The 16,339-nt window shown below is 36.3% G+C and overlaps 1 protein-coding gene across 1 annotated transcript in view; it reads left to right on the top strand.

Moving 5' to 3' along the window:
* LOC143401843 (uncharacterized) overlaps positions 1 to 1,385 on the top strand; it is a 117,195-nt gene extending 115,810 nt beyond the window's left edge. Inside the window, exon 7 of the mRNA XM_077109724.1 lies at positions 1,179 to 1,385. The gene's annotated coding sequence lies outside the window, so the exon portion shown is untranslated. The remainder of the gene's footprint in view (positions 1 to 1,178) is intronic.
* The last annotated feature ends 14,954 nt before the right edge of the window (positions 1,386 to 16,339 follow it).

Genomic DNA, 16,339 nt, shown 5'->3' with positions numbered 1-16,339 from the left:
CACACATTACCGCCAAAGACCATTAGCTCATGTCTTTATGTAACCAGCCCTAGCTAAGAGCTGAGATTGGCACTGTGAAATAGATAGAAATATTGGTTTGAAGTCCTGTTGCTTTGGCATTTTCCAGAACATCTTAAAATGTCAGTGGTGAATATATGTTCAAATATTGTTGTCTGGCAAGTTGCCCAGAGCACCAAAAATAAGATAGCATAAGTCCACATTTCATTAGTTACTGTGAAAGTTCCATCAAGCTTATCAGTTGGTTCTTAAGTCCCATTAGTTAAAGTCACCTGACTAGTTTTTCAGTTGTCAACTCCAATATCATTGTCCTTGCCTGAAGACCACAAGGTGTGTGTCAACACAGATGGACCCAAGGATTCAATGAAGCACTCCCTCTGCTTGTCAATGAGAGGAACTCTCTGTGGCTCCCACACACATCCTCAGGTGGATGGGCACTCCAGGATTCCATACCCTCATTTGCTTATTCATCTTGATCTGATTTTGTTCTGTATACACATAAATGACTTGGAAACTCTCAGCGTGGCTGCTAGAGAAGTAAATCAAAGGGCTTCCTAAGCCTGAATCCAACTTAGGTCTTTAGAAGCAACAATTGAACCTCTTTCTCTTGCTCTACCAGGATAGGAAGGATAGAGCACTATTTCCAACCAGTTCCCTAATTAAAATACCTTCAGAGTTGTCATTGTTTTTTAAAGTAGTTACTAAGCTGACTAAATAAGATTACATAGACTCAGCATCTCTAGGAAACCATAACAGGTAGAATATGGAGTTAGAAAGGTTATTTTTAGCCCATATATTACAGCAAGAGATTAGCACTTGTGAAATTAGATTGTTGAAAAACTGCCTCATGAGGTTACTGAATTTCTTTATAGACCTGAAGATACATGAATCTCTGCACATACACAGATGAAAGTCCACACATTTTTTGTTAGGACAGTCATTTTGCATAAGATTCATTGGTATCTAAAACTCAAATTCAAATTCATTATGTGTTTGTGCCACTGGTGATTTGAATGACTTTGTGATCAATCTCAATTGCATAGGTTTAAAAAAAGATTGTTTATATGATTTTTGTTTGTTTGTTTAGGTATGGGATTAAACCCAGGGATGCTTAACCACTGAGCCATATTCCCAGTTGTATTTATTTTATTTTGTTACAGAGTGTCTGTAAATTGCTGAGGCTGGCTTGGAACCCCTGGAATTAAAGGAATCTGTCACCACACCCTGCTAAGTTTACAAGATTTTTTTTTTTTTTTAATCCATGTCCTCATAAGACTAAGCCTTGATAAACAGGTAAAAAGTCCGATAGATAGGCACAAACTATTTTTAAAATAGTTTTCCTAAAGATCAGATTATTTTGAAGTTATAGAAATCATATTATTCTTTTTGTTTCTTTTAGTAACATCATTGTTTGGTGCATTACAATTGTTCAAAATAATGGCCTTTGTTATTACACATTGGTACATTCACATAACCTAATTTGGGTTATTAGATTTCCCAGTACCTTCTCTTACTCCTCCCTCTCCTCATGTCTGGAAATCACTTATTATCATCCCTGAGAAGGACATGAAAAAAGGAAATAAATTGCTGGATGACAGTTCTTCAGTGCCAAGGATCATTCAAAGTATCACCTACAGTGCATTGCTCCAAAATTGGGGGCAGAGAAGAGGAAGCTACTCTGGTTAACTGTTGCAGGGTTTGATCAGTTCAATGGATTTTGGTCTTTGTTATATTTTGCCTGTCCCAAATAAAAGTTTTTCAAATGGACAAGCTAACCAGAAAAGCTGCTCCAGTCCCTTCTGTCCAGTCTAGTCTTTCTTACTCTAAGCAAATCATCCTAATGTTCCTCCCCAGCAACTGAGGAAACAAAGACTTATGATAGACATGAAAGAAAACTCCATTTTTTTACATCATTTGATACTCACTCCATGTCCATAAACTACTAAAGTGTTAGGGTCTGTAAACAAGTCAGGATGGCGCCTGGCATTTTGCCAGAGGGAGTGGTTTGTGAAGTAACGCCAGGGAGCCTTTAAGTGTGGAGATTCCTTATTGGTTGACTGCTGTATCTAGTTTATGTTAATTAGGATAAGCTGTGTGGAATGTATATATACCCCTCCTGTCCTACAATAAACAGCTCCCACTCCTGCTGTATCAATGTACACAAGTTGCTCCTCACACCCCGGTTATTTTGCTGCAGCCGGACTGTGGCACTAAAGGTTTGCAATAAATCATCTCAAATACTATTTCATCTGTGCTCATAAAAAGTAGACACATTTTAATTGTTGGAACCTTTTACCTCTCTTGGGACCGAGGCCATTATTGGTTGGTGGCTGAGGTGGCCTCATGGGTTCTTCCAGAGCATTTCCGTATACATGACCTGGCTGGATTGGTGTTCGCAGGCTTTTAGCCTCTGCATGGGCTTTTGACCTTAGTGCTGCCTAATGGTTGAATCTGAAATCTTCCTAGGCCCCTTAGTGATAGTGACGTACCTGCCCCTTCTTCGTTCTTCCTACTGTCTCTTCCTACTCCCTCCTTCTATCACTATATAAACTTGTCCCTGACAAAATAAAGTTGAGACTGTTGCACCTTCTTGGTTGACTCCTCTCCCGACTCAGTGTGATTGTGGGCCAGGTTGGGTGGCAGGCCAGGTTGAGATACTTACCCTCTAGCTCAGCCCAGGAGAAGCTAGTGTGCTTCACTACCTCTGTCAGAGGGTGGTTCCCACAGCTGGTGCCTTGGAGAGGACAGGCTGATCCTGCCTGCCTCCCGTGTACCCTTTGTCACAGGGAGCGACATTAATGTGAGACCAAATCAAATCCAGGGATAGACATTAATAGAATATCTCAAATAAGTATTTAATAAAAAGGCTAGCAAATTCAGGGTCTTTAATGAAACTTTAATAAAATTTATGAGACAAGGAAACTGAAAGCACAATATTTTCTTAGGAACTTTTCTGTTTGGTGTTATCTTCTTTACAACATAGAAGCTTTTCCTAAGAATGCAGGGAGTATGAAATTTCTAAGGCTCTCTTGCTGTTTTCTCCATTAAACCCCTGTCTTAAAAATCTTGAATCTATATTAATCTTTGTAATTTTCTGGCTACCTATATAACATGTTTTTCTCAAGCATGCAGTGAGGTCGCTGTTTCCAAGAGCTCTTCAATTCTGAAATATAAGAAGTGTGTTTCCAGGCATTGAAACCCAAAGGCTCACCTAGACACAATGGAGTGAGCAGAATACATAAAAATCTCTCCTGACAAATCTGAACTCTGCTTTTCCCAACCATGTGAAGTCTATTGGAAGAAGATTCCAAGTAATTTGGCACGTCGAAGCAAAATATATACTTTGATATTCTTCTCAGGAGTTAGCCATGTTATGTTGCAGGAAGGCAGATTTTAGTGCTGAATTTCTGATTGTATCCCCCCAAAAGTTGTTCCAGGCATATCATGCAAGAATGTAACCTCCAAAAAATAAATTATAAAGGGAGAAAATTAGACTTCAGAAGGCTGGATAATATTTGCATGTTCATGCATTTTACCACACATCAGACCTTCTTCCTTCTTCCTTGCTCTGATGTGAAGCATGTGCTTTCATTTTTCATTTTGGCTTAACATGTTATCATTTAATAATAATTCAGTAAATATACTTAGAACGAGAAAGTCACCTAATGACTCATGTCTTAGGGATGGTTTCAAAAAAAATTAATTGTGCATTTTGTACCATAGAGTATTCCCAGTGTTTCCTAGAATTGTTGCAACTGATGCTGGAAGCTTCGAAATAGAGCAGAAGGCATAAGGTCTGTGGCTTGTGACCCTTCCCAAAGTATGTAAGATCGGTAGACATTGAATGCAAACAAAAAACTATGCATCATTGAAGTTTTTCCTGTCACTAAAATGCTAGCAGAGCTCAAGGAATTGTGAGTCCCTTTTTCTATAGTACAGGAAAAATAAGAAATTTCAAGACTTGAGTTACCTTCAATTTCTGAGAACGTACCTTGGTACTTAGAAGGTTCTCAACTTAAAAACACAAAAAAAAGAAATGTCATCATTTTCCATAGCATTTGGAAACTTTCCATAGGTTGGAAACTTTACTCTTAGAGGTCATCAGTTCTCAGATATTTATATGTTTTGAATACTTAGCCAATCTGACTTTGGGATGCATCTTCCAGTTGTTGTCTCAGTGATTTTGTTCATGCCTAACAACTGATGGCATCTTAATTTTGGTAAAATAATGTAAATGTTAAGGTGAAATTTAGAAATAAGAAAGGAAAAGCTGATATGGGTAGCTACTGGGTGTTTTGTCTTCCTTTTTTTTATTTTTGTAAAGTGAAACAAAAGATAAACCAAAAGTTTCTATCTTAAGTTAGGTAAAATCAAAGAGGAGAAAAAAGAAGATAATATAGCTAATACTTCACTGCCACCTGTAATTTCTAAAACAACTAAGAGCATTTTTATTAAAATTAACTTTGTTGACATGTATATTAAATTATAGAGTAAATATTAAATAATTCAATCTATATTATATTATTTAAATTTACTTTGTTAAATTGTATTAATTTAAATGAAATTTAATGAATTTTTAAATATAAATCATACTATAATTCAAGTTAATAAACAATATCAGTTAATAAAATAAATGTAAATCAAACAATAGTATTAATAAAAGAAATTTAAACAATACTAATTAATAAAGTAAATTTAAATTCGATTAATTTATATTAAATGATAATATAATTTATATTTAAAAATATATTAAATTTAATTTAAATTAATTTTAATAAAAATGTTCTGAGTGGTTTTAGAGACGACAGGTGTCAGAGAAGTATGTGCTATGCAATCTGCTTTTTCTCTTCTCTGATTTCACCTACTTAAGATAGAAACTTTTGATTCATCTTTTACCTTAATTTATCAAAAGTTTGTAACTACTACTATTTTAAGCTTTTCATCTTTCAAAAACTGTTGTTAGCTTATTTCTCTCCCCAACTTGTTTTGATCTACTGTTGTATAAAATGTGTTTATAAGAATTATTGTAGAGCCCCCAATAGTATGTAGATAAACAGTCCAGATATTTAATGATGCATTCTTACTAATTAACTTTTGCATTGGCAATGGATCATGTGATCCCACTTTGGGGTTGACTCATAAAAATACTCTTCCTTCTGGACATATTTAACATCTGGAAAACTGGATTAATGTGAAGTGACTTTTCTGTAGAAGTGGAAATAAGCAAAATGGATAGGGGTCATAGAATTGGGATTCAAAGCATCTTAGAATTTATCCACTAAGCTTCATGTTTAGGTCCTCCCCGTTGGAATTTTCCCTTGGTAGTTGTACAATGTTATCTTGGATAAAATAAATATTCTCAACTTTTTGCAACATTATATTTGGTTTTCATGTACTCTAAATCTGAGACCTCCTTCTTATGGGTTGGATTGTTCTTGTTTCCTGTAATTACATGTATCATTTTTATCTTAATGCCATTAAATTTAAGAAATATTATTCTTTTTTTAAAAAAAGAGGTTGGAACTAATGGTTCAAGAATGCTGCTCTGTACAGTTGCTCACAAAATTACATCAGAATTGATGACTGGTGATGATTAACTGTTACATTGGAACAAAATTCTATAAACAAAAAGTGCTACAAAAAACAAAACAAATTTTTAAAAAAGTACTATGGCAAAAAATCACAACAACAAGAACTCAAAAAATAAAATAAAATGCCTAGTACCTATACACTTACATACACCCGCTTTTTTGCTTTCTCTTACTGACACCACCATGATCTTTATGCAACAACTGCTCCATTTTGTCCTTTGGAATGTCCAGAATGCTCCCCATCAACTGCAATACTTCAAGACGTTTGCCTTTTGGTGCCTTGAAATGACCGATCAAAAGGTTTCTCATGAGGACCTTGTCTAGTTTTCCTTCTGTGCTGTTGACCAAAGTGGACAATTTCTGTTGTGCATGGTCCAACATTTCTTTTCGGAGCTCGTTTTGTTTTTTCAGTTCTTCCATCTCTTCTTCCTTGAGATCTAAGTCTTCTCTCAGTTTGGAAGCAGAATCCAACATAGCATTTGCTTCATGCAAACGTTCCTGCAATGATGATACTTCTCCTTCTAGCTTTTCGGCCTTGTTCTTCCATTCAGCTACCAACTGTTTTTCTTTGGCTAGTTCAGCAGAATGCATAGCTTTCTCTTCTTCTTGGGAGTGCTCTAGGTTACTTGATGACAGGGCACACTGCCTTACTCGTTCCTGGCAGAGCGAAAGCTGCAGTGCATTCTCATCCCTCTGTTGAGAGACCAGACTCAACTGTTCCTGCAGGGACTCTATCTGCACACTGGCTTGATGACTTGCCTTAGAAGATGTAGCTAGCTTCTCCTCCAAGAGTGTGACTTTCTGTCTCAGTTGAATCTCTTTGTCTTCCGCAGCCAATATTTCCTGGGCGTAAGACTCTTCTGATTCCAAGAGCTGGCTGCGTAGCCTTTCTAGCTCCCCGTTTAGGCGTAATTCTTGGTCCTGTAAGTGTTGAACCTCTTTTGTTCTTAGGATTTTTACTTTGGTCTCTTGAAAAATATCAGAATTCAATGTTTGAGCATCTCCTCTTTCTCCAGGCAACTGGGCTTTTATTTTTTCAATAGTTGTCTGCAAGTTCTTAATCTCCTCCTCTTTGTCTAAAAGTAACTGGCTATGCGCAGCATTCATCTGCTCGTATTGGTACTTAAATTCATCCATTTCCTCCTTCTGCTCCTGTAAAGACTGAAGTAGTTGCATTTTACGCTGGTTTTGATTTTCAATTATATTCAGATGGTCTTTAATTTCATCTTCCAGATGATTTTTGACTATATTCAGTTGAGATACCTCCAATTCTAGTTCTGTGATAGCATCAAGAGCTTTAGGCTCAGCCACTGGTACAGCTTGATTTTGCTGTTCCCTAAGTGTTTCCAGTTCTAATTGCAGATAGTTGTTTTCTGCTTTCATGTAGGTAAGATTTCTGTCCTTTCTTTCAATGACTTGCCTTAAAGTTTCATTTTCTCTTAAGGCCTGAGAACACTTATCTAAATCCTTTTGTAGTTCTGAATTTTTTTCTTCGAGTTTTTCAATAAAAACTTCTTTCTCATTTAGGACTTGTTTCAATTGCTCCTCGTCTTCTATATAAGATGCCAAAATTTCCTCCATTTCTTTTTCATCAGCAGTCATTTGCTCAATATTCTTTTTGAGTCCTGCTATTTCAAAGTCCTTCTCTTGATTGAGTTGCACGACACACTCGTGTTTCAGCTGTAAGGCAGAGGTATTCAAATTATGTGCATTGGAGAGTTCCTGAATAGTCTGCCTGTGATTATTTGCTTCTTCCAACAGTCTTTTTTCTGCCTGGTGAAGTTTGGCTTCTATCTCTTCTTTGTCTCTTTTTAGAGTCTCCATGATAGTGTCTTTTTCTTGAGAGATTTGATTGTTAGCAGCAATAGATTCTTCCAACTTACGCCTTACATCTTCACGTGCTAAAATCAACATTTCATTTTCTGTTTTGAGATCAATAGCAACTTTCTTTAAATTTTCATTGAGCTGTTCTACTTCAGAAAGATTTTGCCTTAAGTTGCCAATTTCAGCTTCCCGTTCTTTAAGCATGTCATCCTTACAATGACTGTTAGAGTCTTCATTCAGAGAACTTTGGTACTTACTCTTAAATCCAGACAGCTCATCTTCAATTTGTCTAATGGGATCCTTAAGCCCAAGGTTTTCCTGCTGGATGTTTAAACTATTTTTTTGTGACTGATTTAGCTGATCTACTAAATCTTCTACTTTACCTTCAAGCTTCTGCTTGGTTAAATGCAAATCACTGAGGCTCTGTGCATTCCCAGTCAACTTCTCCTTCTGCACATGCAACTCTTGGGATATGTTCATTTGATCATCCTCAAGTTGATGAACTCTCTTTTTTTCATCATCTAGTTCTTGTTCCAACTTCTTGATGACAAGGTCTCCTTCATTTTGTTGTTTGGATAGCTCATCTTTTATCAAAATCATGTGCTTTGTAGCTTCCTGATTCGGATGATCCAGTTCTTCTAACTCAGCTATCAGCATTTTCTTTTCATTGATAGTCTCATTCAGTTCTTCCTCCTTTGCCTTCAAGTGAACTTGTAAGTCTAGTAATCGTACATTCAAATTCATGTCTGTTGAAGCTCTGTTTTTCATGACTTGATGGTCACAGCTCAATTTTGACAGTGACATCTGAAGTTCCTCTTTTTCTTGACTCAATGATGACTTCTCTTTTTCTAAAGCTTCAACATGCATTTTAAGTTTCAGATTGTCTTCAGCAAGACGGTTATCCTGGTTTAAGCCATTTAGTCTCATGATTTCCTTCTCAGCATCAGCCAGGGCTTGTTTTAGCCTGAACACTTCTTCCACTGCTGAACTCTGAGGAAGGATTTTTCCCTTTTCTGCCACAGTAGAACTCTGCTCCAAAACTGACATTTCATGCTGATGATCATCTATGTCTGGACTTTGGTTTGGTTGAAGAGTCTTGATAGCATTTTGTACTTTGCAGATTTCACTTGTGTCAGAATGATATTTTCCCTGAGCCTCAGCAATCTGCCTCGAGTGACCAACTTCAGGTTCATATCTTGCAACTTTAATTGACAATCTGCTTGTTTCTTGTCGTGATAAAATTACGTCACTAAAATCCATGTCATCATCACGAAAGGCTGAAAAATGACTACTGATCCCGGAACCGAATGGAGCCAGAGCAGTTGTTGTTGGTACGCCACCAGCTCCTGAAGGTACCCATTGAGCAGCTGCCTGTAGTTGAAACACTTGATTTTGCAGTACAATCTGTCTTGCTTTAAGATGGCGGCTGATCTCTACCTCTTTCTGTTGCAGTTGATTTTGGTAACTTACAGACTGATGGTTTATTTGCAGCTCTGATGCTTCATGCTTTTCTTCCAGATCAGTACAATACTTTTTCAGTCTTTCATTCTCACATCTTAGTGTGGAATCAGTAGTTTCCATTTCCTCTTCCCAGCAATGATGTAATGCTGCTTCTGGGTCTCCTAAGTCATCCAGAAGTATTTTCCTGGTGAAGCTGGAGATATGGCCAGTGAGGGAAGCCAAGCTGCTCCCCACCTGACCCAAGAAGTGGCCCAAGCCTGAGACCAGGCCTCCAAACCAGGACGACATCGCCGCCACTTCAGTGATCCATCGGACCAGCTCCAAAAACCGCGTCCATCACCGTCCACTTCTCTGCCCCGAACGTCCTCCAGCGTTGCTAGGGTCAATTATGACCCAAGCGCTCAGAATTCCTCACAGCGCGAGGTTCCTGGGGCTCCACCAATACCAACCATCCCTCCCTGCCTCTAAACTCAGAAGCCGGTCCTGGGCTTTGACCGGGGGCTGGCAGCCAGTAGCACACTCACCCCCTGCAGGGCCTCTGCTTCTTCCCTGCACTTGCCTGTCAGCTATTGGCTCACAGGATTGGGCAGGGTTGGCTGGGAGGAGCTAGAGATACAGGAAAGTGTCCTAGTTTGAGTCCAAAGGCACTCCCACGAAGAATCAATGTTGTAGTTGAAATCCAAAGGTAGTTCACTGGACAGTTCCCTCTTGTCTGGGAGAGGTGGATTTTTTGTTGCTTTCAGTTGCATTCAGTTGACAAGGTGAGGTCTCGCTCCATTACAGAACGCAATCTATTTAATTAAAAGTCCCCGATTCAAAAGTAAATCTCACCCCAAAACACCAGAGTAATTACCAGAGTAATATTTGGCCAAATATGTGAGCATCATAGCTCAGATGGTTAATTTTATTTCACATATAAAATTAACCATCACAAAGTCTTAATCATTCTCAGAATTCAGATTATAATATGGATTAAATGTCACTAAAGAACCATCTTTACCCTTTCCAAAAATAATTTTTTGCTCTTAATCTATAAATTTTTGAGTTCATTTTAACATTATATGGTCCTTGTAAGTTCTGATTGAAGTTCATTTAAGTGCTCAAAAATTCCACTTCAGTTGCACTTAAGAAACATTGTTTTTGAGCCAAAAGGTTGATGTTCACTTAACCTATTGTTGTTTATCAATGCCAAATATAATCCAGGTTTGAACAGTGCAGAGTGAAATAAAAAGTTGAGAAATTTTCTACTATGGAGGAACAATCCTAAATTTAAATCCCATACCTCAAGTTAAGGATCTGAAGGAGTTAAGATAAGGCCCTGCTTTCCAAGGTGTTTAAATTCCAACAAGTTAATGAAGAGGCAGTTTTGTAGAGTTGGGGACAAAGCAAAGAGATGAAGCACATGGGATGTAACAGGCATACCAATTGGGACCAAAGCAATTTTGGAGCTAAACTGACAGAATGCATTTATAAAACCTCTCTCACTTGCAAGAGTTGAAGAGTAAATGAGAACATAGTGTGTAGTTCTCACCTGATGGCTGGTGCAGAGAAAGTGGCCAACAAATAGAGCCTGCTGCCATTTTGTTCATATTTGCTTTTTGTTTTGTTTAGGATCATTTTCCTTATTACCCTTTAGAAGGGGTTTGGGTTTGCTCCCATTACTCTCTTCCCAGAGCCCATATTCAGGAGACTCTTTTCCTTGAGCTCTTCTTTCTATATGTGTATTCAGGGAGCAAATACTCAAGGTGGCAGAAATAAAATTTTAAAAAGGAAGAATTTTAGGAAAATTAATGGTTAAATAGATTCTAAGGATTATATTAATCACCTCATAATGTCTCTTGCCTTCAAGATAGAGCAAGTAGACATAATTCCTCAGATTGCTATCAGAAACTAGTGACTGCATTTGTGTCTTGTGCTAGAAAAGGAAATCTTCTTTGTCTTTCTTATTCATCTCCAAATCTGAGAGAGAAATCAGGCCTGTATTAGTCAATCTTTCTTCATAAAAGACTAATATAAAAATTTAAGCCCCTTTCAGCATCTGCTGAAGTTGAGAATCCACGCTATATCCCAGCTGTGTCTACTGTTGAAGAAGCCATCAACAATACCAAGTATCCTTTTCTCCCTTTTGACCATTCCTCCTGTGTGTGCGTGTGTGTGGGGGGGTGTTTGTGTTTGGGTGTCGGTGTGTGTGTGTGCGTTTTAGAAGCCACTACATTAAAAAAAAAAAAAAATAAAGATGTTGTGTCCAATAAAGGCTAAATAATAAATATTTTTTTAAAAAAGAATTTAAATTGTCCATAAATGTTATACAAACTGTGAAATTAGATGCTTTCGCATCTAGTGACTTTTATAACTAGGACAGAGAATTAAATGTAGTTCTGCTGTGTATAAAATGATCAAAATAAATCACCAATATCATAAAGAAAGTTAAGTCTTGACTATGTGGAAGCGATAAATCATGAGCATGGAGGATTTCACTGAGAAAAGAAGGCACAGGGAGGAAAAGGAAGCTTCAGTTTTTCAATTGCTTATTATGTTTCAGCATTGGTTTGTTCTTTCCTAGACAGTATTTTATTTATTTAGTATAAAAATTTGGGGGGAATATCTAGTAGAAGAACTGGAAGAAAAAAAAAAGAGGAGAAGGATTTGAAGAAGAAAGAACATGAGAGGAGAAATGGATAAAGAAAAATCATGATATTGTTTGTGATTAAGGCAAAAGGAAAGAGGATGGGGGCAAAGGTTGGTGTACGTGGTCAGATGCTGCATGAGGGGCACATTGAGGATGAAACCTGAGGAAGTTGGTTATTGATGATCTTTGTGGTTCATGGGGCGTGAAAGTGGGATTTCAAGGTAGTCAGGATGAGCTGCTCAAAGGTTCAAGTCAGCATTCAACAAAGATAGTGCCTTTTCCTTCATATCCCCTTCATGCTACAGAACAAGACCTAATTCCCCTCATACTTTATCTCTTGTAACTTTCTCCTTGTGGTCTTCTGTCTCATTTCCTTCCATGTTTCTCTCTCTGAAAAAGAGGACCCATGGATCCTGGATCCTCATTAAGCACATATTTATAAAATCCATTCATATACTGAATGCTGAAAAGGGAACAATGAAGTATTTTCCTTTCTAGTAGTTCTGAATATTTTCTTTATATCAGAGACTCTTCCCTTTTATATATGTATAAATTGGTGATTTTGAAAAAAAATATGTCATTTAAATTTAATCTGTGAAAAATCACTAGTTCAAGAGAAGTGTTAATTCTTACCTTGAGAGTTTTTGTTGATGTACATTAAGGTAGTCAGTAATTGATATATGGTTGGGTTATCTCCTGTTTTGCATTGATTTCATGGGTTTATCATGGAACTTTTTCTTAGGCAGATATACTTTATACTGATGCATTACATTTTCTTTGATTTTTCTTTCCTAATATTTATAATCTAGTGGGTGCTAGGTTTTTATATCATTTCTTTCTTGCTTCTATTGCCAAACTGCTTATTAAAATACAGGCTAAATGAAAATAATGTTATAATAAGAGTGGAATGAGTCTATTGTTTTTCTGAAAATCTTTCTAAGTTGTTCTCTTGGTTACTGTTTCAATTTACAGCCACAGAAACTAAACAAACAACACCCCTCTAGGGAAGACAGGAATGTAACACACACAATGCTTATGGCCCTGTGAGACACATTTAGAGTATTAGGCAGGTGAAGAAAGGTCTTAAAGGGAAAGGTTGATTTTTTCCCATTTCTGTCTTGCACAGTAAGACAATGACAGCTCTTTGTGTGATTTTATAGTGTACAAATGTTCCAATAGAGTAGTCACTGATTTAATCAATCATCCAGATGTTTAATCAAACATTCAGATATTTTTGTCAACTCTATGTGAAATAATTTAATGCCCCAAAGTGACTTGTTATTATAATGTATAGAAGAATTGAACTATGGAAAGTATTGAATAGAACCCTTCCATACAACCTTAACAAAGAAATAGAAACTAACACTCACACACCCATCAATTCTTATGGTTATGCTTATTTACAGTGATAATTTGAACTCAACAAAATTTGTTTTGTTCACAGAATCTAAGGCTTTAGTATAAGGAGATATTTTGAATATTTCTTCAGTTGTACAAATTGGAAAAATAATGTGAATTAGTAATTATATTTTATGTCTGTCTTACTGTAAATCAAGTTCAAGCATGAAATGTCACTTTAATTTCCATAAAACAAATTACTTGTAAAATTTGTAAAAATATTAATAGTATTTCTTAGGTCAACAAATGTTGCATACAATACAGGATAGTAGTGCAAAGAAAAGGGAGGTCTTAGAAACAAACCATCTAGTTTTGAATCTTAACTAAGTTATTATTCATAACCTGATTTTGGGTAGATTTCTTGACTTTCCTAATCTGAAGTTAATTCATCTGTAGAGCTCAGTGTCATTGTAAAAATTAACTATAGTGAATATAAAATGCCTGGCACTTTATAGCTTGTAGCTCTTATGCTTTTTCTAAATTCTCACAATAGGTACAGTGCTTTAAAATCATGTGTTCTATTTATCTGGAAAATAAGCCTCATAGTGTTCCTTTGCTCTCCTAAAGTATACATAGAATGCGCAACTCTATAGGGCCAATATTATTACCTTACTCCAAAAGTATACTTTTAACACCGACAAGGTTCTTGGTACTATCTCAGCAAAGGAATTCGTGAGGAACAAACAGACATAAGTTCTGTCCAGTTAGAAAACTAATTTAGAAGAAAGAATAAATAAGTGAATAACTAGATGAATAAGTACATATTATAAAATACACTCTACTCAAAATGTACAATTACTGCAAGGAAGCAGAACTGAAATGCCTGCTTTGCAATAGATAGTCCAAGAAGAGTCTGAGTCAATGAAATATCATCTGTTTCTTGAAGCATAAGTATGCTTAACACGTACATTAGAAATTATATTATAATTAGAAATTATATTTTATGTCTGTCTTACTGTAAATCAAGTTCAAAGCAAGAAATGTCACTTTAATATCCGTAAAACAAATTACTTGTAAAACTTGTAAAAATATTAATAGTATTTCTTAGATCAACAGATGTTGCATACAATACAGGATAGTAGTGCAAAGAAAAGGGAGGGCTTAGAAATAAAACGTCTAGTTTTGAATCTTGACTAAGTTATTATTCATAACTTGATCTTGGGTAGATTTCTTGACTTCCCTAATCTGGAGTTAATTCATCTGTAGAGCTCAGTGTCATTGTAAAAATTAACTATAGTGAATATAAAATGCCTGGCACTTTATAGCTTGTAGCTCTTATGCTTTTTCTAAGTTCTCACAATAGGAACAGTGCTTTAAGATCATGTGTTCTATTTATCTGGAAAATAAGCCTCATAGTGTTCCTTTGCTCTCCTAAAGTATACATAGAATGTGTAACTATATATGGCCAATATTATTACCTCACTCCAAAAGTATACTTTTAACACTGACAAGGTTCTTGGTACTATCTCAGCAAAGGAATTCGTGAGGAACAAACAGACATAAGTTCTGTCCAATTAGAAAACTAATTTAGAAGAAAGAATAAATAAGTGAATAACTAGATGAATAAGTACATATTTTAAAATATACTCTACTCAAAATGTACAATTATTGCAAGAAAGCAGAACTGAAATGCTTGCTTTGCAATAGATTATCCAAAAAGAGTCTGAGTAAATGAAATATCATCTGTTTCTTGCAGCATTAAGTATGCTTAGCAGGTAAATTATGAAGAAATTTACAGTTCTAGGCAAAGAAAACTGATGTGTGAACTGTATCAGGAAAGAGTTTTTTTCTGCATTGACAAACTGAAACAAGACGGGTGGATTGGAACGTCAGAATAAGGGGAGGCAGATCTGAGATCCCAGTGGAGGCTGGGGGAGTGGAAAAGACAAGGCATCAAAGGCATTTAGAGTAGCTTAGGTTTAATGGTTTTTTTTTTTTTTTTTCTGGTATATAGGATTGAACCTAGGGCCATTAAACACTGAGTCACATTTGCAACCCTTTTTTAACTTTTTCTTTTGAGACAGGGTCTTTCTAACTTGTATAAAGACTCACAAAATCGCTGAGGCTTTCTTTGAACTCCTGATGATCCTGTCTCTAAATAAAATACCAAACAGTGAGATCCTGTCTCTAAATAAAATACCAAACAGGGCTGGGGATGTGGGTCCAGAGTCCCTGATTCAATCCCTAATAGCCACTCCCCCCCCAAAAAAAAAAGACATCTGCTCTCTTATCTATTATGTAAATGCTTAGTATAGTGACATAAATGTTATCTGTTGTTGTTTAAACAGTATAAAGGATACATCAATTTTGGCTTCTATCTCAGAGCTGAGAGTGTTAATCTGTAATCCAAATAGAAAGGTGGACAAAAGACAGGTGAAGGGTAACTTGCAGTTGGTGGCCCAGGTGGCTCCACAGAAAGGTGAATTGGATCATGAGGTCAAACCTCATCAGTGGATCAATCCACTGATGGGTTTATAATTTGACAGGATTATTGGGAGTTGGTAAAAACTGTAGGCAGTAGGGCATACATTTGTTACCAACTCCCAATGGGAGGGTAGGTCATTGGAGTTGATTCCCTAGAAGGGGACATCTCATTCCTCAGATCTTTCTTTCCCTCACTGTTTTTTTTTTTTTTTTTTTATCTCTGTGAGATAAGCAGCTCTGTTTTAAAGCCAGGCTCCCTGGCTTGTTGATGTTCATTTTCTCCTGGTGTCTTTAAATATTCTTTCCCTTATACACATCTATATTCAAATTTCACCTTATAAGATTTCCAATCCTAGCAAATTAGAAGTCATCCTAATAATCTCGTGTTAATTTAATCCTCTCTTTAAAATGTTCTCTCCAAATACAGATACCTTCAGAGGCACTGGGGATTAGAACCCCAACATATTAATTTGGGGCAGGGACACTCTTCAGCTTATCCCAGAAGAATTTTTCTGATTATCAAATCTCAAATGGGAAAGAAAAAAAAAAGTACTCTAAAGGTAACTGATAAAACCATTATGTGCAATGTGTGGGGCTGGTTAGTTATTAAGTAACAAAGACATGCAAATGCATACATAGAGTACACAATAGATACAACCATTTTCATTAGCCAAAAGCACATCGCCTTATTTAGAGAAAATGATAGAGCAAATGAACAAAATGTCCTGAGTAACTTTTATGTATAGACCATTGCTTTCAACTACTATCTCTCCGTCTTTCTCTTGCTTTCTCTTTTCTAGTCATGAATTTGAATTATCAAGAAAATATTTAAAATAGTTCAGAGAGTTAACCCTTCTGAACCACAGAGATCATTTCTTTTTTTTAAAATTTTTTAAGGAAACATTAAGCAGTTTACAATTTTGTCTCTGTCTACTCTATTTTAAGTCTCTTAAGAGCATCAAATATATTTTATGTGTCATGGACTCCAAGAGTC

This window comes from Callospermophilus lateralis, chromosome 6, assembly GCF_048772815.1.
Source record: "Callospermophilus lateralis isolate mCalLat2 chromosome 6, mCalLat2.hap1, whole genome shotgun sequence".
Classification (NCBI taxonomy): Eukaryota; Metazoa; Chordata; class Mammalia; order Rodentia; family Sciuridae; genus Callospermophilus; species Callospermophilus lateralis.
Note: the sequence above shows the minus strand (reverse complement) of the source record. Positions and strands in the feature narration are given on the sequence as shown.